The sequence below is a fragment of the Ranitomeya imitator genome, chromosome 8 (genome assembly GCF_032444005.1).
Source record: "Ranitomeya imitator isolate aRanImi1 chromosome 8, aRanImi1.pri, whole genome shotgun sequence".
Classification (NCBI taxonomy): Eukaryota; Metazoa; Chordata; class Amphibia; order Anura; family Dendrobatidae; genus Ranitomeya; species Ranitomeya imitator.
Genome location: NC_091289.1, coordinates 121950023 through 121975063, shown reverse-complemented (window position 1 = coordinate 121975063; position 25041 = coordinate 121950023).

Sequence of the window (25041 nt, the reverse complement as noted above, 5' to 3'; positions counted from 1 at the left end):
GCCACTGATGTGCCTAAACATTGAAACCCCCCACAATTGACACCATTTTGGAAAGTAGACCCCCTAAGGAACTTATCTGGATGTGTGGTGAGCACTTTGACCCACCAAGGGCTTCACAGAAGTTTATAATGCAGAGCCGTAAAAATAAAACAAAATTTTTTTCCCACAAAAATTATTTTTTAGCCCCCAGTTTTGTATTTTCCCTAGGGTAACAGGAGAAATTGGAGCCCAAAAGTTGTTGTCCAATTTGTCCTGAGTACGCTGATACCCCATATGTGGGGGGGAACCACCGTTTGGGCGCATGGGAGGGCTCGGAAGGGAAGGAGCGCCATTTGGAATGCAGACTTAGATGAAATGGTCTGCAGGCGTCACATTGCGTTTGCAGAGCCCCTAATGTACCTAAACAGTAGAAACCCCCCACAAGTGACACCATTTTGGAAAGTAGACCCCCTAAGGAACTTATCTGGATGTGTGGTGAGCACTTTGACCCACCAAGGGCTTCACAGAAGTTTATAATGCAGAGCCATAAAAATAAAACAATTTTTTTCCCACAAAAATTATTTTTTAGCCCCCAGTTTTGTATTTTCCCTAGGGTAACAGGAGAATTGGACCCCAAAAGTTGTTGTCCAATTTGTCCTGAGTGCGCTGATACCCCATATGTGGGGGGGAACCACTGTTTGGGCGCATGGGAGGGCTCGGAAGGGAAGGAGCGCCATTTGGAATGCAGACTTAGATGGAATGGTCTGCAGGCGTCACATTGCGTTTGCAGAGCCCCTAATGTACCTAAACAGTAGAAACCCCCCACAAGTGACACCATTTTGGAAAGTAGACCCCCTAAGGAACTCATCTTGATCTGTTGTGAGAGCTTTGAACCCCCAAGTATTTCACTACAGTTTATAACGCAGAGCCATGCAAATAAAAAATATTTTTTTTTCCACAAAAATTATATTTTAGCCCCCAGTTTTGTATTTTTCCAAGGTTAGCAGGAGAAATTGGACCCTAAATGTTGTTGTCCAATTTGTCCTGAGTACGCTGATACCCAATATGTGGGGGGGAACCACCGTTTGGGCGCATGGGAGGGCTCGGAAGGGAAGGAGCATCATTTGGAATACAGACTTAGATGGATTGGTCTGCAGGCGTCACATTGCGTTTGCAGAGCCCCTAATGTACCTAAACAGTAGAACCCCCCCACAAGTGACCCCATATTGGAAACTAGACCCCTCAATGAACTTATCTAGATGTGTTGTGAGAACTTTGAACCCCCAAGTGTTTCACTACAGTTTATAACGCAGAGCCGTGAAAATAAAAAATCTTTTTGTTTTCCCACAAAAATTATTTTTTAGCCCCCAATTTTGTATTTTCCCAAGGGTAACAGGAGAAATTGGTCCACAAAAGTTGTTGTCCAATTTGTCCTGAGTACGCTGATACCCCATATGTTGGGGTACACCCCTGTTTGGGCACACAGGAGAGCTCGGAAGGGAAGGAGCACTGTTTTACTTTTTCAACGCAGAATTGGCTGGAATTGAGATCGGACGCCATGTCGTGTTTGGAGAGCCCCTGATGTGCCGAAACAGTGGAAACCCCCCAATTATAACTGAAACCCTAATCTAAACACACCCCTAACCTTAATTCCAACGGTAACCCTAACCACACCTCTAACCCTGACACACCCCTAACCCTAATCCCAACCCTATTCCCAACTGTAAATGTAATCTAAACCCTAACCCTAACTTTAGCCCCAACCCTAACCCTAGCCCTAACCCTAGCCCTAGCCCTAACCCTAACCCTAGCCCTAACCCTAGCCCTAACCCTAACCCTAGCCCTAACCCTAGCCCTAGCCCTAACCCTAGCCCTAGCCCTAATGGGAAAATGGAAATAAATACATTTTTTTTATTTTTCCCTAACTAAGGGGGTGATGAAGGGGGGTTTGATTTACTTTTATAGCGAGTTTTTTAGCGGATTTTTATGATTGGCAGCCGTCACACACTGAAAGACCCTTTTTATTGCAAAAAATATTTTTTGCAATACCACATTTTGAGAGCTATAATTTTTCCATATTTTGGTCCACAGAGTCATGTGAGGTCTTGTTTTTTGCGGGACGAGTTGACGTTTTTATTGAAAACATTTTTGGGCACGTGACATTTTTTGATCGTTTTTTATTCCGATTTTTGTGAGGAAGAATGACCAAAAGCCAGCTATTCATGAATTTCTATTGGGGGAGGCGTTTATACCGTTCCGCGTTTGGTAAAATTGATAAATCAGTTTTATTCTTCGGGTCAGTACGATTACAGCGATACCTCATTTATATCATTTTTTTATGGTTTGGCGCTTTTATACGATAAAAACTATTTTACAGAAAAAATAATTATTTTTGCATCTCTTTATTCTCAGGACTATAACTTTTTTATTTTTTTGCTAATGATGCTGTATGGCGGCTCTTTTTTTGCGGGACAATATGACGCTTTCAGCGGTACCATGGTTATTTATATCTGTCCTTTTGATCGTGTGTTATTCCACTTTTTGTTCGGCGGTATGATAATAAAGCGTTGTTTTTTGCCTCGTTTTTTTTTTTTTTTCTTACGGTGTTTACTGAAGGGGTTAACTAGTGGGACAGTTTTATAGGTCGGGTCGTTACGGACGCGGCGATACTAAATATGTGCACTTTTATTGGTTTTTTTTTTTATTTAGATGAAGAAATGTATTTATGGGAATAATATTTTTTTTTTTTTTCATTATTTTGGAATATTTTTTTTAATTTTTTTTACACATTTGGAAATTTTTTTTTTTACTTTTTTACTTTGTCCCAGGGGGGGACATCACAGATCAGTGATCTGACAGTTTGCACAGCACTCTGTCAGATCACTGATCTGATATGCAGCGCTGCAGGCTTCACAGTGCCTGCTCTGAGCAGGCTCTGTGAAGCCACCTCCCTCCCTGCAGGACCCGGATCCGCGGCCATCTTGGATCCGGGGCTGGAGGGAGCAGGGAGGGAGGTGAGACCCTCGCAGCAACGCGATCACATCGCGTTGCTCCGGGGGTCTCAGGGAAGCCCGCAGGGAGCCCCCTCCCTGCGCGGTGCTTCCCTGCACCGCCGGCACATCGCGATCATCTTTGATCGCGGTGTGCCAGGGGTTAATGTGCCGGGGGCAGTCCGTGACCGCTCCTGGCACATAGTGCCGGATGTCAGCTGCGATAAGCAGCTGACACCCGGCCGCGCTCCCCCCGTGAGCGCGGCCGATCGGCTATGACGTACTATCCCGTCCAGGGTCAGATAAGCCCAGGGCACCTCGACGGGATAGTACGTCTAAGGTCACAGAGGGGTTAATATTTGCCCTCAGTCACTGGCTTTACTACTCTGGCGGAGAAAATTGCGCGGGAGCCCACGCCAATTTTTTCCGCCATTTAACCCTTTAATTTAATAGCTAGAACGGCCAAATTTTGCATATACACACTACTAACATTAGTTGTTACTGTATGTAAACCATGTCTCATATCATGTCGGGTTTTTGAAGGAGATAGCAAAAGCCGGCAATTGAAATACCGGCTTTAAAGCTATCTAGCGCTGTATGAAGTAATAATATATATACATATATGTGTCTCACTGACATATATATATATATATATACCTATTCTATGTGTACACATTTATTCTACCTAGTCTACTGTAAGCTGTCAGTGTGATTTTACTGTACACCGCACTGAATTGCCGGCTTTTCTATCTAACACCGCTGCGTATTTCTCGCAAGTCACACTGCTGGTCCGTGTGTAATCCGTATTTTTCTTGCTTCCATAGACTTTCATTGGCGTTTTTTTTGCGTAATACGATGACAAACGCAGCATGCTGCGATTTTCTACAGCCGTAGAAAGCCGTATAATACTGATCAGTAAAATACGGCAGATAGGAGCAGGGGCATAGAGAATAATTGGGACGTTTGTTAGGCGTGTTTTACGGACGTATTTTCTGCACTCATACGTCCGTAAAACTCGCTAGTGTGACTCCAGCCTAATGGGAAAATGGAAATAAATACATTTTTTTAATTTTTCCCTAACTAAGGGGGTGATGAAGGGGGGTTTGATTTACTTTTATAGCTGTTTTTTTAGCGGATTTTTATGATTGGCAGCCGTCACACACTGAAAGACACTTTTTATTGCAAAAAATATTTTTTGCGTTACCATATTTTGAGAGCTATAATTTTTCCATATTTGAGTCCACAGAGTCATGTGAGATCTTGTTTTTTGCAGGACGAGTTGACATTTTTATTGGTAACATTTTCGGGCAATTGACATTTTTTGATCGCTTTTTATTCCGATTTTTGTGAGGCAGAATGACCAAAAACCAGCCATTCATGAATTTCTTTTGGGGGAGGCGTTTATACCGTTCCGCGTTTGGTAAAATTGATAAAGCCGTTTTATTCTTCGGGTCAGTATGATTACAGCGATACCTCATTTATATCATTTTTTTATGTTTTGGCGCTTTTATACGATAAAAACTATTTTATAGAAAAAATAATTATTTTTGCATCGCTTTATTCTGAGGACTATAACTTTTTCATTTTTTTGCTGATGATGCTGCATGGCGGCTCGTTTTTTGTGGGACAAGATGACGCTTTCAGCGGTACCATGGTTCTTTATATCTGTCTTTTTGATCGCGTGTTATTCCACTTTTTGTTCGGTGGTATGATAATAAAGCGTTGTTTTTTGCCTCTTTTTTTTCTTATGGTGTTTACTGAAGGGGTTAACTAGTGGGACAGTTTTATAGGATGGGTCGTTACGGACGCGGCGATACTAAATATGTGTACTTTTATTGTTTGTTTTTTTATTTAGATAAAGAAATGTATTTATGGGAATAATATATATATATATTTTTCATTATTTAGGAATTTTTTTTTATTTTTTTTTTTACACATGTGGAAATTTTTTTAAAAACTTTTTTACTTTTTCCCAGTGGGGACATCACAGATCGCTGATCTGACAGTTTGCACAGCACTCTTGTCAGATCAGCGATCTGACTTAGAGCAGTGCAGGGTTACCAAGCGCCTGCTCTGAGTAGGCACTTGGTAAGCCACCTCCCTCCCTGCAGGACCCGGATGCCGTGGCCATCTTGGATCCGGGGCTGCTCCAGGGAGGGAGGTAAGGAGACCCTCGCAGCAACGCGATCACATCGCGTTGCTGCGGGGGTCTCAGGGAAGCCCGCAGGGAGCCCCCTCCCTGCACGATGCTTCCCTGTACCGCCGGCACACCGCAATCATGTTTGATCATGGTGTGCCGGGAGTTAATGTGTCGGGGCGGTCCGTGACCGCTCCTGGCACATAGCCAGGAGCCGGTCCGGCCCGATGGCTTATTTTACGTCTCTCCCCCCCCCCTTGCTCTACGCATTCCTTTCGGTGAATTTCTGTGATCGCGTAGAGTTTTCGCACGTGCGCATTCAAATAGCATCTTGTGTGTGTGTAGTATGCTTTGCCCAACTGTAGGCAAAGCCGAAAAACAGTATTGCGCATGCGCCGACATACGCGATTGCGTTCTATAGCCCGGAAGTATTTTGCTGCAATTTCTATTTTCCCTGACACCGGAAACCTGTCAAAAGCACTGGACATTACTCCGGAAGAATAGTATAGTGAATCACTGGTGAAAAAATCTTGGATTCAAAAACTTCTCTACACCTAACGGGTAAATTGGCACATTTTTACCATTTGCCTTTCATCTTTTAGCATTTTTTATCGATTATTTAACATTCCTTCTATATATATCTATCTCATGAAATCTATTATTCCTTTATCTACCTATCAGTCTATCGATCTCTCTTTCCTTCTATCATGCCTTCTATCTATGTGATTACTTCTATCTATCTAGCTTATTCATTTTATCTAGCTATCTATCAGATTCCTTGTATCTATCAGATTCCTTGTATCTATCAGATTCCTTGTATCTATCTGATTCTTTGTATCTATCTATCTCATTCCTTCTACAGTTAGGTCCATATATAATTACACAGAGACAACATTTTTCTAATTTTGGTTATAGACATTACCACAATGAATTTTAATCAAAACAACTCAGATACAGTTGAAGTTCAGACTTTCAGCTTTCATTTGAGGGTATCCACATTAAAATTGGATGAAGGGTTTAGGAGTTTCAGCTCCTTAACATGTGCCACCCTGTTTTTAAAAGGACCAAAAGTAATTGGACAATTGACTCCAAGGCTATTTCATGGACAGGTGTGGGCAATCTCTTTGTTATGTCATTCTCAATTAAGCAGATAAAAGGCCTGGAGTTGATTTGAGGTGTGGTGCTTGCATTTGGAAGGTTTTGCTGTGAAGTGAACATGCGGTCAAAGGAGCTCTCTATGCGGGTAGAAACAAGCCATCCCTAAGCTGAGAAAACAGAAAAAACCCATCCAAGAAATTACTATAATGTTAGGAGTGGCAAAATCTACAGTTTAGTACATCCTGAGAAAGAAAGCACTGGTGAACTCATCAATGCAAAAAGACCTGGGTGCCCACAGAAGACAACAGTGGTGGATGATCGCAGACTAATCTCCATGGTTAAAGGGAACCTGTCACCCCGTTTTTTCAGTATGAGATAAAAATACTGTTAAATAGGGCCTGAGCTGTGCGTTACTATAGTGTATTTTGTGTACCTTGATTCCCCACCTATGCCACCGAAATAACTTACCAAAGTCGCCGTTTTCGCCTGTCAATCAGGCTGGTCTGGGCGTGGTGACATCGCTGTTTCTTCCCCCAGATCTTGCATATCTTTCCGTTGGTGGCGTAGTGGTTTGCACATGCCCAACTTCTGAATCCACTGCGCAGGCGAAGAAAAAACGCGCGATCGGCGCTATTTCCCTGGTGATCGTGGGGGCGGCCATCTTCCTGAGGCCGCGCGTGCGCATATGGAGTCCTCTGCTGCCCGGGGCTTCAGGAAAATGGCCGCGGGATGCCGCGCGTGTGCAGATGGAGATCGCAGTGGCCATTTTCCTGAAGCCGAGATGCGAACATAATGCCAAAGCAACCCAGGAGTTTATTAAAGCAAAGATGTGGAATATTATTGAATGGCCAAGTCAGTCACCTAATCTCAACCCAAATGAGCATGCATTTCACTTGTTAAAGACTAAACTTCAGACAGAGATGCCCACAAACAAACAGCAACTGAAAACCACCACAGTGAAGGCCTGGCAAAGCATCAAAAAGGAGGAAACACAGCGTCTGGTGATGTCCATGAGTTCAAGACTTCAGGCAGTCATTGCCAAAAAAGGGTTTTCAACCAAGTACTAAAAATGAACATTTTATTTAAAATTATTGAATCTGTCCAATTACTTTTGGTCCATTTAAAAACAGGGTGGTACATGTTAAAGAGCTGAAATTCCTAAACCCTTCATCCAATTTTAATGTGGATACCCTCAAATGAAAGCTGAAAGTCTGATCTTCAACTGCATCTGAATTGTTTTGTTTAAAATTCATTTGTTGTAAAAAAATTAAAAAAATTTGCAATAAATCGTAAATCTATGAAACTTTTTTCACTTATTTTATTCTCTCTATCCTTCTATCATAACAGGTATAACCCAATCATTTCTTCTATCTATCAATCATTTCTTTAATCTATATCATTACTTCTATCAATCAATCTCTCCTTAATATCAATATACCAGGATCGTCATTGAAAGTCAGACTACAGAAGCAGAAGAGAAGAGCAGAAGAGAATAAAAGTAAAATATAACCAAGTAAATTAAAACATAACACATTTACTATCAACCGTAAATCCCCCCAAAATTTTTTAAACAACATACATTTTATCATTATCTCTATACTTCTACCTATCATTTCCTACTCTCTACCTATCATTACTTCTATCTATCTATCTATCCTTCTATCATTTCTTCTATCTATCAATCAATTGCGCCTTTTGGCTGGTGTAAGACTTGCAAGGAATACGGACGAGTCTTATGGGAGAAAACATCGCATAGCACTCGGACCAGTATTAATCGATGGGGCATCTCACATCAACGTTTATTTTCTCGGCCGTATTCAGCATGCGAGTCAAATCCCAGAATGTTGCGATTTGCAACAACACTCACCCAAGTCCATCCATATATAAGTATAAATGAAAACCACATATAAGTACAGTATATGGGTGCGAGTGACACAGCGCACATCACTAGGATATCAACAGAGTGATGTGCAATATACACCGATGCCGGCAATGTAGGAGATAAGAGAAATTAGTTTCTCTGCCTCCTCTGCAGCTGTGCTCCGATTCTCTTTGTGCGAGAGGCTTGTAGCACAGGAGCATGACACTCATATCCCGCTCACAGCAGAGCAGGAGCCGAGAGTCATTAGCATATGACATCCAATGCTCTCGCAACGTATGCCATACGCTAGTGTGATCACAGCCTTATATCAATGTACCAGGATACAACATTGATACAATGGTTGCACTCAATCATGTTAAAGCATGTCAATGTGAAATAAAAGAATTGAAAAATGGCTTTTGAATATTGTTAAAAATATATAATACACTTTTCTGAAAATTGGGCAAAGTAGTGTGAGCCACTCTATATGTTAAGCTTTCTGCCGAAGCACTCCACCCCTCACCATGTGGTGATCACCACATGGTGAAGGGTGTAGTGTTCCGTCATAAAGATTAGCATCTAAATGTCCTCACAGTATTTGCCCATACTTTAACCCCTTTCTGTCATTGGACGTACTATTCCATCCATGTGGGGTGGGCCCTACTTCCCAAGGACGGAATAGTACGTCCATCGCGATCGGCCGCACTCACAGGGCGAGCGCGGCCGATCGCGGCCGGGTGTCAGCTGCCTATCGCAGCTGACATCCGGCACTATGTGCCAGGAGCGGTCACGGACCGCCCCCGGCACACTAACCCCCAGCACACCGCGATCAAACATGATTGCGATGTGCCGGCGGTACAGGGAAGCATCGCGCAGGGAGGGGGCTCCCTGCGGGCTTCCCTGAGCCCCACGCAGCAACGTGATGTGATCGCGTTGCTGCGAGGGTCTGCTTACCTCCCTCCCTGCTCCAGGCCCGGATCCAAGATGGCCGCGGCATCCGGGTCCTGCAGGGAGGGAGGTGGCTTCACAGAGCTCAGAGCAGGCACTGTGAAGCCTGCAGTGCTCTCAAGACAGATCGGTGATCTGACAGAGTGCTGTGCAAACTGTCAGATCACCGATCTGTGATGTCCCCCCCCTGGGACAAAGTAAAAATGTTAAAAAAAAATTTCCACACGTGTAAAAAAAAAAAAATAAAAAAAAAAATTCCTAAATAATGAAAAAAAAAAATTATTCCCATAAATTCATTTCTTTATCTAAATAAAAAAACAAACAATAAAAGTACACATATTTAGTATTGCCGCGTCCATAACGACCCAACCTATAAAACTGTCCCACTAGTTAACCCCTTCAGTAAACACCGTAAGAAAAAAAAAAAAAGGCAAAAAACAATGCTTTATTATCATACCGCCGATCAAAAAGTGGAATAACATGCGATCAAAAAGACGGAAATAACCATGGTACCGCTGAAAGCGTCATCTTGTCCCGCAAAAAACGAGCCGCCATACAGCATCATCAGCAAAAAAATAAAAAAGTTATAGTCCTCAGAATAAAGCGGTGCAAAAATAATTATTTTTTCTATAAAATAGTTTTTATCGTATAAAAGCGCCAAAACATAAAAAATGATATAAATGAGGTATCGCTGTAATCGTACTGACCCGAAGAATAAAACTGCTTTATTAATTTTACCAAACGCAGAACGGTATAAACGCCTCCCCCAAAAGAAATTCATGAATAGCTGGTTTTTGGTCATTCTGCCTCACAAAAATCGGAATAAAAAGCGATCAAAAAATGTCACGTGCCTGAAAATGTTACCAATAAAAACGGCAACTCGTCCCGCAAAAAACAAGACCTCACAAAATTATAGCTCTCAAAATGTGGTAACACAAAAAATATTTTTTGCAATAAAAAGTGTCTTTTAGTGTGCGACGGCTGCCAATCATAAAAATCCGCTAAAAAACCCGCTATAAAAGTAAATCAAACCCCCCTTCATCACCCCCTTAGTTAGGGAAAAATTAAAAAATTTAAAAAATGTATTTATTTCCATTTTCCCATTAGGGTTAGGGCTAGGGTTAGGGTTGGGGCTAGAGTTAGGGTTAGGGTTGGGGCTAGGGTTAGGGCTAGGGTTAAGGCTACAGTTAGGGTTAAGGCTACAGTTAGGGTTAGGGCTAGGGTTAGGGTTTAGATTACATTTACGGTTGGGAATAGGGTTGGGATTAGGGTTAGGGGTGTGTCTGGGTTACAGGTGTGGTTAGGGTTACCGTTGGGATTAGGGTTAGGGGTGTGTTTGGATTAGGGTTTCAGCTATAATTGGGGGGTTTCCACTGTTTAGGCACATCAGGGGCTCTCCAAACGCGACATGGCGTCCGATCTCAATTCCAGCCAATTCTGCGTTGAAAAAGTGAAACAGTGCTCCTTCCCTTCCGAGCTCTCCCGTGTGCCCAAACAGGGGTTTACCCCAACATATGGGGTATCAGCGTACTCAGGACAAATTGGACAACAACTTTTGGGGTCCAATTTCTCCTATGACCCTTGGGAAAATACAAAACTGGGGGCTAAAAAATAATTTTTGTGGGGAAAAAAAGGATTTTTTATTTTCACGGCTCTGCGTTATAAACTGTAGTGAAACACTTGGGGGTTCAAAGTTCTCACAACACATCTAGATAAGTTCCTTGTGGGGTCTAGTTTCCAATATGGGGTCACTTGTGGGGGGTTTCTACTGTTTAGGTACATTAGGGGCTCTGCAAACGCAATGTGATGCCTGCAGACCATTCCATCTAAGTCTGCATTCCAAATGATGCTCCTTCCCTTCCGAGCTCTGCCATGCGCTCAAACGGTGGTTCCCCCCCACATATCAGGTATCAGCATACTCAGGACAAATTAGACAACAATATTTAGGGTCCAATTTCTCCTGTTACCCTTGGGAAAATACAAAACTGGGGGCTAAAAAATAAATTTTGTGGGAAAAATGGTTGTTTTATTTTTACGGCTCTGCATTATAAACTTCTGTGAAGCCCTTGGTGGGTCAAAGTGCTCACCACACATCTAGATAAGTTCCTTAGGGGGTCTACTTTCCAAAACGGTGTCACTTGTGGGGGGTTTCAATGTTTAGGCACATCAGTGGCTCTCCAAACGCAACATGGCGTCCCATCTCAATTCCTGTCAATTTTGCATTGAAAAGTCAAACAGCGCTCCTTCCCTTCCGAGCTCTCCCATGCGCCCAAACAGTGGTTTACCCCCACATATGGGGTATCAGCGTACTCAGGACAAATTGTACAACAACTTTTGGGGTCCAATTTCTTCTCTTACCCTTGGGAAAATAAAAAATTGGGGGCGAAAAGATAATTTTTGTGAAAAAAAAAATGATTTTTTATTTTTACGGTTCTGCATTATAAACTTCTGTGAAGCACTTGGTGGGTCAAAGTGCTCACGACACATCTAGATAAGTTCCTTAGGGGGTCTACTTTCCAAAATGGTGTCACTTGTGGGGGGTTTCAATGTTTAGGCACATCAGTGGCTCTCCAAACGCAACATGGCGTCCCATCTCAATTCCTTTCAATTTTGTATTGAAAAGTCAAATGGCGCTCCTTCGATTCCGAGCTCTGTCATGCGCCCAAACAGTGGTTTACCCCCACATGTGGGGTATCGGCGTACTCAGGACAAATTGTACAACAACGTTTGGGGTCCATTTTCTCCTGTTACCCTTGGTAAAATAAAACAAATTGGAGCTGAAGTAAATTTTTTGTGAAAAAAAGTTAAATGTTCATTTTTATTTAAACATTCCAAAAATTCCTGTAAAACACCTGAAGGGTTAATAAACTTCTTGAATGTGGTTTTGAGCACCTTGAGGGGTGCAGTTTTTAGAATGGTGTCACACTTGGGTATTTTCTATCATATAGACCCCGCAAAATGACTTCAAATGAGATGTGGTCCCTAAAAAAAAAATGGTGTTGTAAGATGAGAAATTGCTGGTCAACTTGTAACCCTTATAACTCCCTAACAAAAAAAATTTTGGTTCCAAAATTGTGCTGATGTAAAGTAGACATGTGGGAAATGTTACTTATTAAGTATTTTGTGTGACATATCTCTGTGATTTAATTGCATAAAAATTCAAAGTTGGAAAATTGCGAAATTTTCGCCAAATTTCCGTTTTTTTCACAAATAAACGCAGGTAATATTAAAGAAATTTTACCACTATCATGAAGTACAATATGTCACGAGAAAACAATGTCAGAATCACCAGGATCCGTTGAAGTGTTCCAGAGTAGAGTTGAGCGACCTTGACCTTTTTAGAGTCGAGCCGGGTTTCGCGAAACCCGACTATCTCAAAAGTCGGGTCGAGTGAAATCGGCCGATTATGACGTAAAGTCGGGATCGACCGAAACACGAAACCCAATGCAAGTCAATGGGGCAGCATAGTCGGCAGTGAGTGGGGGCCAGGAAAACACCTAGAGTGCCCATTTTAATGTCAAAACCATCCATTCTTCTTAATGAAGCTTGTCAAGCGTAATTTACCTTATAATAATTGGAAGGCATTTGAAATTGGGGGTCATTTGGCTAAAGTTGTGGTGGGTAGGGCTGGTTCAAGTAATTAGTGGGCCCAGGAAATCTGGACCACGTCACGGCAGTGGAGCAGGGAGAGGTAAGTATTTCAACTTTGCAAGTGCTGTGAACCTGAGCAAGCAGGGGGGGCCCACTCGTTGGCATTGGCACTGGCACAGGGCCCCTCAAAGTACAGCGGTGTGTTTGCACGGCGGGGGCGCCTCCCACCGGCAGCAACACTTTTGCGTACTATGAGAGGCCCTGTGCCAGTGACGTCGCCAACTAGTATTCCTCCCCCCACCTGATGAAGGAACCTGCACTTTCATCTGCACCTTCCTCTTTGTCCCCGTGTAAGGTGGTATGGTATGCGGGAAGAGCAACCTGACTTTCAGCAGGGTCACAATGTTGTTGTGTAGCGTGCACAGGGAATGTTGCGTTATGGGTCAATGTACCAGCAGACTCATCTATCACTGGCTGGGCAATGGGCAGGATGAGGAGGAAACACAGATATAGGCCCAAAGAATAAAGTTGGCTAAATGCAGTTCAAAATTGGTAACACAGGAATAACCAGGGGGCATTGCAGTGGAGGACAACTGGAATGAGAGGCTGACACAGAGAGTAGGCCCAAATCAGTAAGTAGTCGAAATGCAGTTCAAAATTGGCAACCGTAGTAAACAGGCGGCACAGCTTTGTTCAGTGGAGAACAGCAAGGAGTGGCAGACACCGATAGTAGGCCCCAACCCAACTAGTAGGCCAAATGCAGTCTAACATTAACAACTACTTAACGAGCGCCTGAAAACGGAATTTCAGGACAGGAAACCAGGAGAACAGCAAGGAGCGGCAGACACTGTTAGTAGGCCCCAAACCAACTAGTACGCCAAATGCAGTTGTTCCATTTAACCACAATTTAACGAGAGCCTGAAGATCGAAGCTCAGGAAAGGCAACCTGGAGAACACCTTGGAGTGGAACACACCATCTCTCTCCACCCCATACCCATTTTGTAGGCCTAATGCAGTGTAGTTTTCTACAACTACTAAACGAGAGTCGGAAGAACGAAGCAATGGCAAGGAAACCTGGGGAACACCTTGGAGTGTAACACACCATCTCTCTCCACCCGATACCCATTTTGTAGGCCTAATGCAGTGTAGTTTTCTACAACTACTAAACGAGAGTTGGAAGATCGAAGCAATGGCGAGGAAACCTGGAGAACACCTTGGAGTGTAACACACCATCTCTCTCCACCCCATAGCCAATTTGGAGGCCTAATGCAGTGTAGTTTCCAACAACTACTAAACGAGAGCATTAAGATCGAAGCTCTGGAAAGGCAACCTGGAGAACACCTTGGAGTGTAACACACCATCTCTCTCCACCCGATACCCATTTTGTAGGCCTAATGCAGTGTAGTTTTCTACAACTACTAAACGAGAGTCGGAAGACCGAAGCAATGGCAAGGAAACCTGGGGAACACCTTGGAGTGTAACACACCATCTCTCTCCACCCGATACCCATTTTGTAGGCCTAATGCAGTGTAGTTTTGTACAACTACTAAACGAGAGTCGGAAGACCGAAGCAATGGCAAGGAAACCTGGGGAACACCTTGGAGTGTAACACACCATCTCTCTCCACCCGATACCCATTTTGTAGGCCTAATGCAGTGTAGTTTTCTACAACTACTAAACGAGAGTCGGAAGACCGAAGCAATGGCAAGGAAACCTGGGGAACACCTTGGAGTGTAACACACCATCTCTCTCCACCCGATACCCATTTTGTAGGCCTAATGCAGTGTAGTTTTCTACAACTACTAAACGAGAGTCGGAAGACCGAAGCAATGGCAAGGAAACCTGGGGAACACCTTGGAGTGTAACACACCATCTCTCTCCACCCCATACCCAATTTGTAGGCCTAATGCATTGTTTTGCATCTTCTTGGCAATAATATAAAGAAGACGCGACAGGACAACACTCGGTGGATGCCATATCTGTGTTTTAAATTGAAAAAAACTTTCAGTTAACTACTTGCAGGAGAAAGTTATTGTAGCTGGTGGCCATTTTTAGTACTGTACCAGATTTTTGTTGTATGTGTTTGTTTTTAATGTTAAGATGTCTGCATTTGATATCTCTCCAGTATTTTCTTTTTTATAAGCAAAATACTTATTTTTATATTTTCTGATGTTGGTTCAAGGGGTACACGGGCAGCAGTAGACAGGTCAGTGGAGGCCTAGTGGAAGGAGGGACCGCAGACAGGCTTCGAAGCCCTAACATAATAAATTGGGCTTGCTGTCGGCAATTTTAAATTGGTTCCAGGGGAACACGGGCGGCAGTAGCCAGGTCAGTGTAGTAGTAGTGGAAAGAACGGGCCGCAGACAGGCTTCGAAGGCCTAACATAACAAAAATTGGGCTGTAGGCAATTTAAAATTGGTTCCAGGGGAACACGGGCAGCAGTAGACAGGTCAGTGGAGGCCTAGTGGAAGGAGGGACCGCAGACAGGCTTCGAAGCCCTAACATAATAAATTGGGCTGGCTGTAGGCAATTTAAAATTGGTTCCAGGGCAACACGGACAGCAGTAGACAGGTCAGTGGAGGCCTAGTGGAAGGAGGGACCGCAGACAGGCTTCGAAGGCCTAACATAATAAATTGGGCTGGCTGTAGGCAATTTAAAATTGGTTCCAGGGGAACACGGGCAGCAGTGGCCTGGTCAGTGTAGTAGTAGTGGAAAGAACGGGCCCCAGACAGGCTTCGAAGGCCTAACATAACAAAAATTGGGCTGTAGGCAATTTAAAATTGGTTCCAGGGGAACACGGGCAGCAGTAGACAGGTCAGTGGAGGCCTAGTGGAAGGAGTGACCGCAGACAGGCTTCGAAGGCCTAACATAAGAAAAATGTCAATACAATGGTATTGACAGTGCCAGGCATTGAAGGATGTCAGCGCATAGACTAAACATTGGTGGAGCTGTGAGAGAAAATTTTGCAAGTGGTAGAGCACTGTTTGAGCTGGGGGGGGGGGATTGTCTTGTGGCCGGCGGTACAGGCCCAGGGCCCCTCATATTACAACGGTGTGTCTGACGTTGGGTGCGCACCACCACCGCCAGACACTTTATTGTACTATGAGGGACCTAGTGGCAGTGCCGTCGACCAAAAGCGGGCACACCCACCTCCTCAGACAAACAGTACTCTCACGGGTGCTGGCGCCAAGTGGCGATACCACGGCCCCGTGTGGGGACTTTGGCCATTTAGGGAGGTGTTAACATGTCGGATGCTGGACAATCAGGTGCTGCAAATTACGAGATTGGAAAAGTCGTTCAGAATAGTCCACAGGCAAGACCTTTACATAGGAAAGCTAGGTGTCAGCCGGGCAAGGTGGGGCAAAAGATTTCGAAATCCAGTTGTGGTTCATTTTAATGAAGGTTAGATCATCTACATTTTGGGTAGCCAGACGAGTCCTTTTTTCTGTTAGTATTGAACCTGCAGCACTGAATACTCTTTCTGATAGGACACTAGCTGCCGGGCAAGCAAGCTCCTGCAATGCATATTCTGCCAATTCTGGCCAGGTGTCTAATTTTGATGCCCAGTAATCAAATGGGAATGACGGTTGAGGGAGAACGTCGATAAGGGATGAAAAATAGTTAGTAACCATACTGGACAAATGTTGTCTCCTGTCACTTTGAATTGATGCTGCAGTACCTGTCCTGTCTGCGGTCATAGCAAAATCACTCCACAACCTGGTCAGAAAACCCCTCTGGCCAACGCCACTTCTGATTTCTGCCCCTCTAACACCTCTGGTCTGCTGGCCCCTGCAGCTCGTGTTAGAACGATCACGGGCGCTGTGTGCAGGGAATGCCAGAAGCAAACGGTCAACAAGAGTTGATTGTTTGGTTGCTAATATTAGTTCCAAGTTCTCATGTGGCATTATATTTTGCAATTTGCCTTTATAGCGAGGATCAAGGAGGCAGGCCAACCAGTAATCGTCATCGTTCATCATTTTTGTTATGCGTGTGTCCCTTTTGAGGATACGTAAGGCATAATCCGCCATGTGGGCCAAAGTTCCAGTTCTCAAATCTGTGGTTGTGCTTGGTTGAGGGGCAGTTTCAGGCAAATCCACGTCACTTGTGTCCCTCCAAAAACCAGAACCCGGCCTTGCCGCGCCAACAATTTCCACTGGCCCCGGAAAAGCTTCCTCATTAAAAATATAATCATCCCCATCATCCTCCTCCTCCTGTTCGCCCGCTACCTCGTCCTGTACACTGCCCTGGCCAGACAATGGCTGACTGTCATCAAGGCTTTCCTCTTCCTCAGCTGCAGACGCCTGATCCTTTATGTGCATCAAACTTTGCATCAGCAGACGCATTAGGGGGATGCTCATGCTTATTATGGCGTTGTCTGCACTAACCAGCCGTGTGCATTCCTCAAAACACTGAAGGACTTGGCACATGTCTTGAATCTTCGACCACTGCACACCTGACAACTCCATGTCTGCCATCCTACTGCCTGCCCGTGTATGTGTATCCTCCCACAAAAACATAACAGCCCGCCTCTGTTCACACAGTCTCTGAAGCATGTGCAGTGTTGAGTTCCACCTTGTTGCAACGTCTATGATTAGGCGATGCTGGGGAAGGTTCAAAGAACGCTGATAGGTCTGCATACGGCTGGAGTGTACGGGCGAACGGCGGATATGTGAGCAAAGTCCACGCACTTTGAGGAGCAGGTCGGATAACCCCGGATAACTTTTCAGGAAGCACTGCACCACCAGGTTTAAGGTGTGAGCCAGGCAAGGAATGTGTTTCAGTTGGGAAAGGGAGATGGCAGCCATGAAATTCCTTCCGTTATCACTCACTACCTTGCCTGCCTCAAGATCTACAGTGCCCAGCCACGACTGCGTTTATTTCTGCAAGAACTCGGACAGAACTTCAGCGGTGTGTCTGTTGTCGCCCAAACACTTCATAGCCAATACAGCCTGCTGACGTTTGCCAGTAGCTGCCCCATAATGGGAGACCTGGTGTGCAACAGTGGCAGCTGCGGATGGAGTGGTTGTGCGACTGCGGTCTGTGGACGAGGTCTCGCTTCTGCAGGAGGACGAGGAGGAGGAGGAGGGGGTGCAAACGGCTACAGCCAACTGTTTCCTAGACCGTGGGCTAGGCAGAACTGTCCCAAACTTGCTGTCCCCTGTGGACCCTGCATCCACCACATTTACCCAGTGTGCCGTGATGGACACGTAACGTCCCTGGCCATGCCTACTGGTCCATGCATCTGTTGTCAGGTGCACCTTTGTGCTTACAGATTGCCTGAGTGCATGGACGATGCTCTCTTTAACATGCTGGTGGAGGGCTGGGATGGCTTTTCTGGAAAAAAAGTGTCGACTGGGTAGCTCGTAGCGTGGTACAGCGTAGTCCATCAGGGCTTTGAAAGCTTTGCTTTCAACTAACCGGTAGGGCATCATCTCTAACGAGATTAGTCTAGCTATGTGGGCGTTCAAACCCTGTGTACGCGGATGCGAGGCTAAGTACTTCCTTTTTCTAACCATAGTCTCATGTAGGGTGAGCTGGACTGAAGAGCTGGAGATCGTGGAACTAGCGGGGGTGCCGGTGGACATGGCAGACTGAGAGACGGTGGGAGATGGTATTGTTGCCGCCGGTGCCCTCGATGCAGTGTTTCCTACTACGAAACTGGTGATTCCCTGACCCTGACGGCTTTGGCCTGGCAAAGAAACCTGCACAGATACTGCAGGTGGTGCAGAAAATGGTGGCCCTACACTGCCGGAAGGGATGTTGCGTTGATGACTAGCTTCATTGGCCGAGGGTGCTACAACCTTAAGGGACGTTTGGTAGTTAGTCCAAGCTTGCAAATGCATGGTGGTTAAATGTCTATGCATGCAACTTGTATTGAGACTTTTCAGATTCTGTCCTCTGCTTAAGGTAGTTGAACATTTTTGACAGATGACTTTGCGCTGATCAATTGGATGTTGTTTAAAAAAATGCCAGACTGCACTCTTTCTAGCATCGGATACCTTTTCAGGCATTGCAGACTGAGCTTTAACCGGATGGCCACGCTGTCCTCCAACAGGTTTTGACTTTGCCACGCGTTTTGGGCAAGATACGGGCCCGGCAGATGGAACCTGTTGCGATGTTGATGCCTGCTGCGGCCCCTCCTCCTCCGCTTCAGAACTGCTGCCACCTGCACCCTGTTCCCCCAATGGCTGCCAATCGGGGTCAAGAACTGGGTCATCTATTACCTCTTCTTGTAGCTCGTGTGCAACTTCGTCTGTGTCACCGTGTCGGTCGGTGGTATAGCGTTCGTGATGGGGCAACATAGTCTCATCAGGGTCTGATTCTTGATCAGCACCCTGCGAGGGCAATGTTGTGGTCTGAGTCAAAGGACCAGCATAGTAGTCTGGCTGTGGCTGTGCATCAGTGCACTCCATGTCAGATTCAACTTGTAATGGGCATGGACTGTTAACTGCTTCACTTTCTAAGCCAGGGACGGTATGTGTAAAGAGCTCCATGGAGTAACCCGTTGTGTCGCCTGCTGCATTCTTCTCTGTTGTTGTTTTTGCTGAAGAGGACAAGGAAGCGACTTGTCCCTGACCGTGAACATCCACTAACGACGCGCTGCTTTTACTTTTACCAGTTTCACGAGAGGAGGCAAAAGAGCTAGAGGCTGAGTCAGCAAGATAAGCCAAAACTTGCTCTTGCTGCTCCGGCTTTAAAAGCGGTTTTCCTACTCCCAGAAAAGGGAGCGTTCGAGGCCTTGTGTAGCCAGACGACGAACCTGGCTCCACAGCTCCAGACTTAGGTGCAATATTTTTTTTCCCACGACCACCTGATGCTCCACCACTACCACTACCCTCATTACCAGCTGACAATGAACGCCCCCGGCCACGACCTCTTCCACCAGACTTCCTCATTGTTTTAAAAACGTTACCAAACTAACGGTATTTGTTGCTGTCACACAACTTACACGGTGAGCTATAATTTCAGTATGCTGTAGCTACGCCTTTACAGGTGGGTGAGACCACAACGAAAATCAGGCACAATGTTACACACTCTGTTGTTGGTGGCAACAAATGAGAGAGATGCCACACACGCAGGACTGTCACTGAAGCGCAAATGTAAATATTAATCTCCCACTGATTTTTTTTTTTTTTTTTTTAAAAGGGAGACTTTAGAAGAAAAAAAAAATAATAAAAAAAAATGATTTTTTAAGGAAGAATTTATAAACCAAATAAAATGAAATGATTGTTTCAGGGAGAATTTAGAAAACAAATAAAAAAAAAAATAGGCTTTCTATGGCCCACTGAGTGAGAGAGGACGCACACATGAGTCAGGAGTGGCACACAAGCCCAGAGGCCAATATTTATCTCCCACTGATTGATTTAGTGATTTTTTCAGGTAGATTTTGGAACCCAAATCAAGCAAAAAAAAAAAAATAGGCTTTCTATGGCCCACAATTGGAGAGAGAGAGAGAGATGGCACACCCAGGAGTCAAGACTGGCACACAAGCAGAAAGGGCAATATTAATCTCCCACTGATTTGATTTTTTTTTTTTTTTTCAGGGAGACTTTAGAAAAAAAAATACAAAAAAATGAATTTTTCAGGAAGAATTTAGAAACAAAATAAAATAAAATGATTGTTTCAGGGAGAATTTAGAAAACAAATTAAAAAAAAATAGGCTTTGTAGGGCCCACTGAGTGAGAGAGGACGCACACAGGAGTCAGGAGTGGCACACAAGCCCAGAGGCCAATATTTATCTCCCACTGATTGATTTAGTGATTTTTTTCAGGTAGATTTTGGAACCCAAATCAAGCAAAAAAATTAATAGGCTTTCTATGGCCCACAATTGGAGAGAGAGAGATGGCACACCCAGGAGTCAAGACTGGCACACAAGCAGAAAGGGCAATATTAATCTCCCACTGATTTGATTTTTTTTCTTTTTTTTCAGGGAGACTTTAGAAAAAAAAAAAAAAAATGATTTTTTCAGGAATAATTTAGAAACCAAATAAAATAAAATGATTTTTTCAGGGAGAATTTAGAAAACAAATAAAACAAAAAATAGGCTTTCTAGGGCCCACTGAGTGAGAGGTGACGCACACAGGAGTCAGGAGTGGCACACAAGCCCAGAGGCCAATATTTATCTCCCACTGATTGATTTAGTGATTTTTTTCAGGTAGATTTTGGAACCCAAATCAAGCAAAAAAATTAATAGGCTTTCTATGGCTCACAATTGGAGAGAGAGAGATGGCACACCCAGGAGTCAAGACTGGCACACAAGCAGAAAGGGCAATATTAATCTCCCACTGATTTGATTTTTTTTTTTTTTTTCAGGGAGACTTTAGAAAAAAAATACAAAAAAATGAATTTTTCAGGAAGAATTTAGAAACAAAATAAAATAAAATGATTGTTTCAGGGAGAATTTAGAAAACAAATAAAAAAAAATAGGCTTTGTAGGGCCCACTGAGTGAGAGAGGACGCACACAGGAGTCAGGAGTGGCACACAAGCCCAGAGGCCAATATTTATCTCCCACTGATTGATTTATTGATTTTTTCAGGTAGAATTTAGAATCCAAATCAACCAAAAAAATAAATAGGCTTTCTATGGCCCACTATTTGTGAGAGAGATGGCACGCTCAGGACTGGCACACAAGCCCAGAGGCCAATATTAATCTCCCACTTTTTTTTTTTTTTTCCAGGGAAAATTTATAAACCCAATAAAAAAAATAATAAATAGGCTTTCTATGGCCCACTATCTGAGAGAGAGAGATGGCACGCTTAGGACTGGCACACAAGCCCAAAGGCCAATATTTTTCTCCCACTGATTGATGTTGTGATTTTTTCAGATAGATTTTGGAACCCAAATCATGCAAAAAAATAAATAGTCTTTCTATGGCCCACTGAGTGAGAGATGGCACACACAGGAGTAAGGAGTGGCACACAAGCCCTAAGGCCAATATTTTTCTCCCACTGATTGATGTAGTGATTTTTTTCAGGTAGATTTTAGAACCCAAATCAAGCAAAAAAATAAATAGGCTTTCTATGGCCCACTGAGTGAGAGATGACACAGACAGGGATGGCACTCTAGCAGAAATGCCAATCTTAATCTCCCACAAAAAAAAAAAAAGGAACTGTCCTTCAATTACTATCTCCCTGCAGTAATCTCAGCCAGGTATGGCAGGCAGCAATAAGGAGTGGACTGATGCACAAATTAAATAAAAAGTGTGGACAAACAAACAAGATAGCTGTGCAGAAAGGAAGGAACAAGAGGATTTGTGCTTTGAAAAAAGCAGTTGGTTTGCACAGCGGCGTACACACAGCAATGCAGCTATCAGGGAGCCTTCTAGGGCAGCCCAAATGAGCTACAGCGCTGAGGAAAAAAATTAAAATGTAGCTTCCACTGTCCCTGCACACCGAAGGTGGTGTTGGGCTGTGGAAATCGCTACAGCACAAGCGGTTTTGTGGTTAATGGACCCTGCCTAACGCTATCCCTGCTTCTGACGAAGCGGCAGCAACCTCTCCCTAAGCTCAGATCAGCAGCAGTAACATGGCGGTCGGCGGGAACGCCCCTTTATAGCCCCTGTGACGCCGCGGACAGCAAGCCAATCACTGCAATGCCCTTCTCTAAGATGGTGGGGACCAGGACCTATGTCATCACGCTGCCCACACTCTGCGTTTACCTTCATTGGCTGAGAAATGGCGCTTTTCGCGTCATTGAAACGCGACTTTGGCGCGAAAGTCGCGTACCGCATGGCCGACCCCGCACAGGGGTCGGATCGGGTTTCATGAAACCCGACTTTGCCAAAAGTCGGCGACTTTTGAAAATGAACGACCCGTTTCGCTCAACCCTATTCCAGAGTTATAACCTCATAAAGGGACAGTGGTCAGAATTGTAAAAATTGGCCCGGTCTATAACGTGCAAACCACCCTTGGGGGTAAAGGGGTTAAAAAAAAAGTCCTAGATTTTTCTCACTACTCAAATTCCATTTTGCAATTCATAGATTTCACATTGACATGCTTTACCACGATTGAGTGCAACCATTTTCACAAATTTGGATATGTAATTAACTTTTCTGGTTAGGTACGTGTTCAGACGATTTATTGCTGCTTCAGTCAATTATTTTTTTTATCAATGTACCAGGATCAACAGTGAAAGTTGGATAACAAGAGGAGAATAAGATCTGACGAGAATCAAATTTAAAAGTAATGTATACATAACAAAGTAAAGAAAACACTAAATTACACTTGCGATAAATCTTCAATGTTGAAAATATCTTTTTACCATCATACATTTTTTCATTCTCTCTATCCTTCAATCTATCTCTCATTACTTCTATCTGCCTATCATTCTATGTATCTCATTCCTTATATCTCTCATTCCTTATACCATTCTATTTCTCATTCCTTTTATTTATCTATCTGTCATTCCTCCTACCATTCATTCTATCTATCTATTATCTATACCTAATTTAAATACTGCACTTGCGTAGTTCATATTGTGGTCTTTGGAAAAAAAACTTTCGCAAAATGGTGCCAGTGCAGTAGCATCTATCGGCTGCAAGCCCCATTTTGCTGGAGCCAACATTTTTTTCCTCCAACAAAATGGTGCCGCAGTTGGCTGTCACTTAAGCCCTTAAGGATGAATATGAGAACAAAGCACCAAAAAAATCCCACCCAGAGCCCCTGACCACAGGCCGCCCCCCAACACGAGAATCTCATTAACTGAAAACTGCAAATACAGATTAAACAACAATACACAAGACGGATTTCATCAACCCATGTGTCACTTTATTCAGTGTAATGGCGCCGACCTGCCAGCGCTGATGACAGGTTCGCTTTAAAATGTGCGCTATATTTTTTATATACTTTGTGCCACTTTAACTTATCGTTTTAATTTTTTTCCCCTGGCAATTTTGCTTATCCAGATGTTTGAGATGGATTTAAGAAATGCAACTTCTACCAAATGTTGTGTTTTTGGTGCATCTCACTTCAGGATTAAATGGTTATGGTGATTAAAAGTAGAAAAAAAAAAAAAAAACAGACAAAACTAAATTGCATTTTTTAGATCTTCTTCACAAATTCATGAACTGTGTGTGTTTTAGAAGAATTTGGTGACAAATTTGTCAGCTAATAGCTGAAGCAAAAAAAAAGTGACTTATATCGCAAATGATGAATCGATTCCACTGTGTCTTAATTGGAGTCCATAAAATATTATTTCTAAGTGAGAAACTTAATGTGTTTCTGTAACAAAATTAATATTGAATTGTCATTTGTATTTGCTTACCACCCAGAGATCAATGGTTAGATGTTGGAACAGGGGCGTAGCTAGAGCTTTTGCCGCCCGGGGCTGCTCCCGAGTTTGGCGCCCCCCCCCCCCCCTCGGCTCAATACACACAAAGGTTACCAAAAATAGGGCAACACACATGATAGGGTCTGCAAAAAAAAAAAACAAGTTCTGCTTACCTGACCGCGCTCCTGCTCTCTCCACGCAGCTGAAGCGTGCACTCGCCGGCGACTGACAATGACGTCAGAAGCCGTCGACGTGTGCGCTGCGGCCGACTTCAGCTGCCAGCCTCCAAATGGCTGGTGGCTGTTGTTAACTATTGACGTACAGGCGCAGGCCCGCACGTCAATAGCGTTAAACAGCTGCAGCGCCGGCCGCGGTTTTAGAGGGCCCCGGGCGAAAGAGTCTCAGTGGGCCCCCCCTTTAACACATAGCATGATTCATGATGCAGATACAGCAGAGAAATATAGCATAGCCACATAGCATATAACACAGCCCACGTAGCATATAGCACAGCCACGTAGTGTATAACACAGCCCACGCAGTATATAGCACAGCCCACATAGCGTATAGCACAGCCACGTAGTATATAACACAGCCACGTAGTATATAACACAGCCACGTAGTATATAACACAGCCATGTAGTATATTGCACAGCCCACGTAGCATATTGCCCAGCCACGTAGTATATAATACAGCCATGTAGTATATTGCACAGCCCACGTAGCATATTGCCCAGCCACGTAGTATATTGCCCAGTGATGGAGTATACAGCACAGAGCCACGTAGTATACAGACTTAAAATAAAAAATAAACATATACTCACCCTCCGATGAATTCTGGCCCTGTATCGCACGAGGCAGCTTCCAGTCCCAGGGTTGGTATGAGCGCAGGACCTGTGATGACGTTGCGGTCACATGACCGTGATGTCATGGCAGGTCCTTCTCACATACCATCCTTGGCACCGGAAGCTGCCGCTTGCATGGAGCGGGCACTGGAGCGTTGCGAGGAGCGGGAAAGGCGATGGAGGGTGAGTATAGCAGGTTTTTTCATTTTTTTATTATTTTTAACATGACATATTTTTACTATTGATGCTGCATAGGCAGCATCAATAGTAAATAGTTGGGGACACACAGGGTTAATAGCAGCGGTAACGGAGTGCGTTACACCGCG